The sequence below is a fragment of the Camelus ferus genome, chromosome 16, assembly GCF_009834535.1.
Source record: "Camelus ferus isolate YT-003-E chromosome 16, BCGSAC_Cfer_1.0, whole genome shotgun sequence".
Lineage (NCBI taxonomy): Eukaryota > Metazoa > Chordata > Mammalia > Artiodactyla > Camelidae > Camelus > Camelus ferus.
Window position 1 is genome coordinate 3,136,807 of NC_045711.1, and position 8,833 is coordinate 3,145,639.

Below are 8,833 nucleotides of genomic sequence, written 5' to 3' on the forward strand. Positions count from 1 at the left end.
ACAGAAGCACACATCCCTCTGCCCAAGCCCTGTGGGAAGATGGGGGCAGCCAGACAGGGAAATACTCCCCAGAAATCAGTGGCATATCCGATCTTGCTGCACTGAAGGGCCAGAACGGGCCGGGGACTTCGGCAGACTACTCGCCAGCCCTCTCGCCCTCTGCCCTGCCTGCCAGCTCACTGTTTCCCTGGTGAAGCTACCGTGGTGGCTCAGGGGCTGCAGGTAGAAGCAGGCAGTAATGCTGAGAAGCCTCAAAGTGTACTTGCAGCAAATTTGGAGAAAAATCAATGGCCTTTAATGAGATCTGATTTTTCTCCATGATGGGGGGCTCTGGGCTGGGAGTTATGTGGGGGGATCTCTGGGTGCAACATGGGAGGAAATGGGCCCGGGCACAGCTTGTAGGGCTGGGAGGGACTGGACAACCAGCAGGCACTGGTCGAGGCAGAGACAGAAGACCAATAGGTAAGCGATCAGGCTGCCGTCCAGCCCCACCCCACCAGGCAGAGAGGTCCCCTGGGCCGGCTTGGGTGTCTGCCATGGCCAGGCGGGGTTCTGGATCCAGGAGGCTGGATCCCCAGCCCGCAGAAGGAATGAGGGGCTGAGGCCCAGCCAGGTCAGATGGGCCAGCCAAGGCCAAAACAGCGGGAGGGTGGGGGAGAGCCCACTCAAGGTCATTGGCTTCAGAGGGATGTGAGAGGTGATTCCTGAGCATCTGCCAGGCCCCAGGCACTGGCTCTTGTCATTCAGTAGAAAACCCTGCAAGAGAGGTAATGACCCCTCGCTCAGATGAGGAAAATGGAGATCAGAGAAGTTAAAGACATTGCCCACAGCCACCCATGCAGGAGAGCCCGAGGCAGCAGCTCTGAAGTCTGTGTTTCCTCCATTCTGCTCGCAAGCAGCCCCTCGCAGGGGATGAAGGTACCACATCTTCATCCCTCTTCTTTTCTTCCAGATCCTTGGGCCTTCTGAGTCAGAGCTTGGGTTCAGGCTCCAGGGTGGCAGGAACTCAGAGAATCTCTTCCACGAATCACAAGACTTCCCCAGGCATAGAGGTCAGGACACTGGTCAGCTACAGTCCTAGCTACAACGCCCCACTGGCTGAAGCTTTGAGCTCCCTCCTTCTTTACTGAATCATAGAGGGAATAGGGGCCATCAACTCAACCTTAGCATCATGTGCCTGAAGCCCCTGTACAACATCCTGCCTGAGTGGTCATCTGAGTGCTTGCACTCCTCCAGTGACAGGGAACTCACTACCTATAAAGAACTCCATTCAACCTCTGAGACCCTGTTAGGCTGAGCTGCTATTTACCTCCCTGAGCCTCCCACTGGTCCCAATCCTGCCCTCTGGGTTGCTGCTCTGCTCCATGAGAGCTCTTCTGTAATTCGAACACCATGGCCACTGCTCCCATCACCGCCTCCACTACGTGCTTCCATTCTCCCAGCTAAACACTCCCTCATTCCCTCAACTGTTGCAGACTGCCCTCCCCCATTCCCTCCCATCCACCCAAAGGTGTCTGCAGAATCATTGACAGCAGAGGGGAGTGGTTAAAAGCAACCATTTTGGATGGACTTGGCAATGATTTCTTGGATATGACACCAAAAGCACAGACAATAAAAGAAAAAAAAGTAACATCTTTTTAAAAAAAATGGAGGTCCTGAGGATTGAACCAAGGACCTCACACATGCTAAGCACATGCTCTACCACTGAGCTACACCCCTACCCTCAAAAGAAAAGAGTAGATAAATGAGGCTATATCAAAATTTGAAACTTCTGTGCATCAGGGGACACAGTCAGCAGGGTGAAAAGCAACTAGAGTGAGCTGGTTGGAGAAAATATTTGCAAATCATTATCTGATGAGGGATTAATAGTCAAAATACACAAAGAACTACAACTTAACAACAACAAAAACCTAAAAAACCCAATTAAAAATTGGGCAAAGAGGCGGGGAGTGTATAATTCAAGTGGTAAAGCTCACGCATGAGGTCCTGGGTTCAATCCCCAGTACCTCCATTATTAAAAAATATATACTTAAATAAGAAACCTTATTACCTTCCCCCACCAGAAAAAAAAATTGGGCAAAGGACTTGAATAAACATTTCTTCAAAGACGATACACAGATGGCCAAGAAGCACATGAAAAGATGCTCAGCATCACTAATCGTTAGGGAAATGCAAACCAAACCCACAATGAGATATCACCTCACACCCACTAGGGTGGCTAATACAGAAAAAAAGAAGAAGGAAATAACATGTGTTGGTGTGGCTCTGGAGAAACTGGAACCCTTAGGCTCTGCTGGTGGGATTGTAAAATGGTGCAGCCACTATGGGAAACAGTATGGCGGTTCCTTAAAAAATTAAAAACAGAACTACCAGATGATCCAGCAATCGTACTTCTAGGTGTATATCCATAAGAATTAAAAACAGGATCACAAAGAGAGATTTGCACACTTATGTTCATTGAGCATTATTCACAATAGCCAAGAGATGGAAGTAACCCAAGTGCCCATCAACTGATGGATGGATAAACAAAATGTGGTATATATATACTGTGGAATATTATTCAGCCTTTGAAAAGGGAAGAAATCTTGTCAGGTGCTACCAGATGAACCCTAAAGACATTATGCTAAATGAAATAAGCCGGTCATAAGAAGACAAATACTACATGACTCCACTTATATGAGTATCTAAAGTTGTCAAATTCACAGAAACAGAAAATAGAATGGTGGTTGTCAGGGCTTGGGGGGGAGGAATGGGGAGCAGTTGTTTCCTGGGTGTACAGTTTCAGTTCTGTAAGACAAAAGATCTGCAGATCTGTTGCCCTCTGCCAACGTGCATTTGCATCCCCCTCTCCCTGCTCTATTTCTTGCATAACACACTACATAAATTTACTCACCGATTTTTGCTGAGTTGCTCACTGCTGTATCCCCCTTTGGCACACAGTAGGTGCTCGGTAAATGTTTGTTAAATGACAGCATGAGCTAAGTCTTGGGCATCTATCCTCAGAGGCCCTCTGCCCCACCCTCGACTCCCATCTTAGCAGCAGGGTCTGCAGCTTTAAGGACTCCTGCCCCCAGGTGCCGGCAGGGGAGCTAAGAGCCCCACTTCCCTTGCAGCCCCAGGCTCCCCAACTGCCACTCAGTCTGGCCTGGGCACCAATCTTGTCCATCAATATTGGCCTCCAGCAGCCACACTTGGACGCCCACCCCAATCGATAACCAGCGGCTGCCATCGATCAGCCCCTCGGGGTAGAGCCAGGGGAGAGCCACAGAGAGGGTCATGCAGGGTCTGGAGACATAGCCCCGGAGAGGGAGCGGGAACAGGGACCCCCAGGGACAGGCAGACAGCATGGAGACAATCAGGCAGAGCTGGGAAGGAGAGGCAGTGCCAGACCCTGAGCTAGGACAGGGAAAGGGGTGGACACAGAGGGAGGCCCCTGAGAAAGACAGCAGAGGCAGCCGGGGAGAGTTCTCGAAGTTCCAACCTCGTGCCAAGGGCATCTTCTCTCAAGCCCCAGCACAACCCCGGGGAGGGGTGCCATTTTTCGGGGAGGAAACTAAGCTGGTAGGTTCAGAAACTCAGCCAAGACCTGAGCCTTTAGATGTGGGAGCAGAGCTGGGATTTAAGCCCAAGTCTGGGTGTCTCCAGGGGTTGAAGCTCTTTGCCACAGCCCGCAGCAGCTCTGAGCTGTCACTGTGGCCTCGCAGCCTGAGCACAGCACCCACAGCTGAGTCAGGAGAGAGTTTCTCCCCCATCCACTGGAATGTCCCACTCAGAGCTTGTCCAGATGGCTGGGGAGAGGGGGAGCGGAGAGGCGGGGTGGGGCGCTGCACGGGGGAGGGGCTTGGGGTCAGAGATGGGGAGGGTGGCTGTGTGTGGATGTGGCTTGCCCTCCCCAGCAGCAGCTTCCTAGCTGGTGCTTGGGCTTCAGGCTCTCTCCTGCCAACCCCAGCTCCCCACCTTCTCTCTCCTCCCTCCTCCCAAACCCTTCTGATGGCCACACCACGACCTTGGGCAAGTCACTCAGCCCCTCAGAGCCTGCTTCCTACCTCTAAACCAAAGGTAGTGACAATGCCCACCCCAAAGCATCATAAGGTCTAAAGAAGACAGGCATGAAGAGCCATTAGCACGTGGTAAGTACGCGATAAACGTGCGCACCAGCACCAGCACCAGCACCAGCATCGTTATCATCATCCTCGTCACCATCACCCTGATCCAAGCACACGGTTTCTGGGTCCCACACCCACTACTGTGAGACTGCTGTGTGTGCTGGTCTCAGGGCTCCGATTTAAACAAGACCCAGCCCCTTGCGGTGCCCAACCCCGGCTAGTACCCCCATCTGCGGGAGGAGAATCTGTGCAAGGCCAGGATGCAGACGGGTCTCGGCAGGGCTGAGGGCTGAGGGGTTCCACCGAGTGTCCCCTCAACCCTCGATTAGCTCCTTTGTTTCAGAGAACCCAGAGCAGCTGTGGCCCAGGCTCATTTGCATCTTGCCTCCTCTGAAAGTGGAAGGTCAGGGCCAGCTGGAAACAAGCAAAGAGATGTGCCCCACAACCCACCAGAGAAGAGGAGGGGGAGGGAATTAGTCCCCGACCTCAGGCCCCATTCTCTTGTTCATTCAAGGTTTTAAAACCCCCAGTGTGTGCCTGGCCCTGTGTGGGACCGGGGAATAAGAAGGGAGTAAAGCTAATTCCTGCTCCAGCATCTAAAGGAGGGGAGTGGGTGTTCCCAGGGGCTGGGAGGGGCTTGCAGTTATAGGGGGCTGGGGGCCTGGAAGCTACTTGCAAGAAGGGACCAAGCCCACCGTCTTACTACCTCCCTCGTTTGCTGACTTGTGTCCTGTTTTCTTCATTCTAAAGGAACCTGTTCAGCCCATTGACATTTTTCTGAGGTGACAGATGAACCACAAAAGGTACCACTTTGCATGGAGTCTCCCTTCTGACAACCACAAACCTTAGCAAAAAATGCTGGGGGTCTGAGGGGCACAGGGGGCGCAGAGGTGGCAGAAGATGGCAAAAGGGGCCATGTTCAGCCAGGCTGCCTGCCGGGTTGGGGCAGGGAGGGGCCGGCCCCAGCCCACCTCCTGGGCCACCGCAGCTGGTGAAGGGTGTCCTCTGAAATGGAATATTGTGACAGAGAGGGCGCGTAGGGGGCGAAGGACAGGCATTTCCATAAGAATCCTCCTTTGAGTGTAGTGGAGGGGAACAGGTTTAGAAGGAGCCTTCCCAGGGCTCGATGTATAAATCTCCAGGTCCCAGTTCAAGGACCAGCCTCCCTCCTGTTCCTGTCTAGGGAGGAAACAGGAAGCTTTAACTGGGGCAAAGCTCACGCCCTTTTCTGCTTCTTTTGAACCTAACGGTTGCTGGGGCTTTGGCCCTGGTACCCCACCCTGGTCGACCAAAATCCTGCTCTTTTGTTTCTTTGTTATTTACTAAGATAATTCTGAGAGCAGTTGTTGTGCCTGTAAAATCACAACAGCCGCCACTGTAGAGAGGTTACAATTCACTGGGCACTGTGCTACCCTGCTGTGGGTACCCTATCCCCACTTTACAGAAGAGGTGACTGAATAAATGTCCTAGAGGACAGCGACTTGCCTTAGGTCATCCAGGTAGGAAGTGGTGGGGCAGGATTCAAACCCAAGGCCAAGCCATGTTCACACCGAGTGAGTCAAGGGAGATTCAAAAGGAAGGAAGACGTGGCCAGGCTGGGATGTGGTGGGGTTGAGGAGGCCTGCGGAGGAGAGGCCGATGGGGGAGGGGAAAGGAAGGGGCAGCCTCAGGGGCTATACCCCTGACCAGGCCCCCAGACCCTGGGGGGAGGGGACATAGCCTCCTGGCCAGTGGGCACCTCTCACCCACAGAAAACCCTCTCTGTGTGGGTCTGAGCACAGACCTAGGGGTGGGGAGCAGGGAGCTCGGGGCTGGGTAGGAGGCAGTTAGAACTTTCTGGAGCACCTCCCCCAGCAGGAGGAGCTGAAGACCACCAGGGAGGTGTTAATGAAACAGAGAAGCTGTGAACAGACCCAGTAGTGATTCCAATCTGACACCTCCACCCCAGCCCCCACCATTAATGAGCTGGGGACCTGCCCTTCTCCCTAGAGGGGTGGCAGTGGCCGGAAGGAGGAGGGGGAGTCCCCGGGCATCTCTGTAGCGTCAGATGCCTGCTTTCCACCTCCTGCTCATAACTTGTTATTCCTCTCATCATCATTACTGTCACTGCCATAAACACTCACGTTTATTGAGCACTTACTGTGCCCAGGCTAAGTCCTTTCCATACATACACCCGATCACAACAACTTCTATGACAGGTACTATCTCCATTTTACAGGTGAACAAATTGAGGTTCAGTTGGGTTAAGGGACTGGCCTGAGGCAGACAAAGAACTTGGACCCTGGACTGTCTGGCTCAGAAGTGTGTTCTGAATGCTTTCACTAGCGTGCCTCTGACCTGGCCCCACCCCGGCCTCAACAGGAAGGTGGGTGGGATAGAAGCGCTCCCCAGTGTGGGGACAGATTGGGGACCCCAACCCTGGGGGCACTGGGAGTGGACCCTGGTGTGGCTCCAGGGCTAGAGCCAAACTGGTGAGTAAAGGCAGCACCCTGGGTCCTGGAAGTTCCAGAACTGGGAAGAAAGCAGAGCAGGATCCCAGGCCTGCCACCAGCCTCTGGTCTCCCTGGGTGCTCTGCTGGCTCTCCCCTCATGTGTGCAATGAGAGCTGGGCCAGGGGGCTCCGAGGAAGGACCTCCAACTCTTCGCACTGCCTTGGGAAGGGGATGGAGAGGGGAGGGGTGTTGGCTGGGGAGGCCTGAAGTAATGGGGTGGGGGGGTGCTAGGAAGACCCTTACATCTGGCCCAGGAGGGAGAGGCTGAGCAGCTCTGAGAGTCCCGTGTTTGTAAACATCATCAATCAGGGATTAGCAGATGGGCATGCTAATTGCACCTGTGGAAGCCTGAGACCTCAAGGTTGATTACATTTACAAACTGTGGGGCTCCCTGGTGCCTGGCCCTGCAGATGTGGCGAGGGGGTTCTAGTTGAGGACCCCAGCCTTGGGGAGGGAGCTGGCAATTAAGCTTCCTGCCCAAAAAAAAAAAAAAAAAAAAAAAAAAAAATTCTAGCCCTGGAGGGGGCACGGGTGCTGTCCACAACTGAGCTGCTCTGGGAACATCAAGCTTCTGAGACCCTTCCCCTTGTGGCTCCTGCAAATTCCCCTTCAATCCCTTCCCCTCTCCAACTCTGGAGCCTATGGAGAAACGGAGGCCGGGTTGGTGGGAGGGCAGAGTCAGCGCCCTGACCTCGAGGTCTGCCCCCAGGGGCTGTAAGAACACTCCGAAGTCCTCTGGCGTGGAGCTGAGGGCTTGACGGGCTCGGCCTCATTTAATCTGCACCGCAGTCCTCCAGAGTGGCCACTACTCTTACCCTGTGTGCAGACGAGGAAAGCGAAGGCTTGGGAAAGTTAAGGCACAGGTCCGCATTGACACCACTAGCAAGTGTCAGACTTGGAACTCAAAGCAAGCACTGCTAACAGCTGGGGTCACATTCTCAATCACCACCGTGCCCTCCTCTGGCTGCGTCCTGACGCTGCCCCCTTCACACCCTCGGCCACTGCCACCCCGGCTCCTGGGTATTTAATCACAATTGCTGAGCAACCTCTCTGCGCCAGGCACCCGAGGCTCCATCCGAGGAGAATCAGACCCCATCCTTGGCTTTGGGGCATCAGGTGCATTTCGTTGAGTCTTGGGACTACTTGGTTTGCATAACTACACACCTGTGTGTACCTGGCAGGTAATTACAACCCCAATTCCCTTTGGTTCAAGTGAGCCTGTCTTCCCAGAGGACAGCCAGCCCGCTACCCAGGAGGTGAAACAGGGAGGAACCCCTGGCAGGGATTGGTCCTCTAGGTGGCCCAGACCATTGGGACCCAGAAAGCTAATGAACAGCATGCTGGAGGCAGGTCAGATAGGGTTCCAGACAGCATGGAGTCGTGGGCAGGAGCGGGGCTCTGGACCCCGAGGACACCAACCTCAACTTCTAGGCTGCGTGCTGGGTTTAGTCCTAGAGAGCAGAGCTCGACTTTGTACCCCATCCCTCGAATGGGAGGGAGCACCAGGACACCTCAGCTCATTTTTATCAAGCCTGTTAGTCTGGGTTCTCTGGAGAAACAGAACCAAGAGGGTATATAACTATATACAGACACACCCCTGCATATACATACACGGCGTATATCAGCCACGGATGATCCAGCACTTTCTGAAGAACCTCAGGGACAGATGAAAGGTTGCTTGGCCCGAACTTTCAGGCACGCACTAGAAAGCACAGGTGTGAATGATTTGGAAGCAGTTCCTTGGACGGGAGGGGGGTGGTTTGAGGACTAGTGATTCTCAAACTGGCCGCACACTGGCACCCACCGGGGAGCTCTAAGCTGGTGCCTGGCTCCCTCCCCAGAGATGCTGACTGAACCCCTCTCTCCCCCACCCCATGACGCTAAGGCACAGCCACGGTTAAATCACCCTGGGCTCTTGGTAAGGAATGCAGCGGGGATGTTGGAGGCCATATAGGACACCCAAGATGGACATGTGCCAGTGGAGGTCAGAGTCTGTGTGGCAGTAGGGGACAGACAGCTCAAGGGGGACCCATGCGATGGAGGTCTATGGAGTCCATGAAGGGGTTTCCCCCTCTTTCTCAAGAGGAAAAACTTTGACTTTAAAGCCACCTTAGGCCTTTTTTTTTAATACAAATTCAGACGTCTTTCTAAACTGGCATCACCATTAGAATTCCAAGATAAATCCACTGCACAAAGAAAAGGGCAGAACTACTTAGCCGGCACCTACGACGTGTG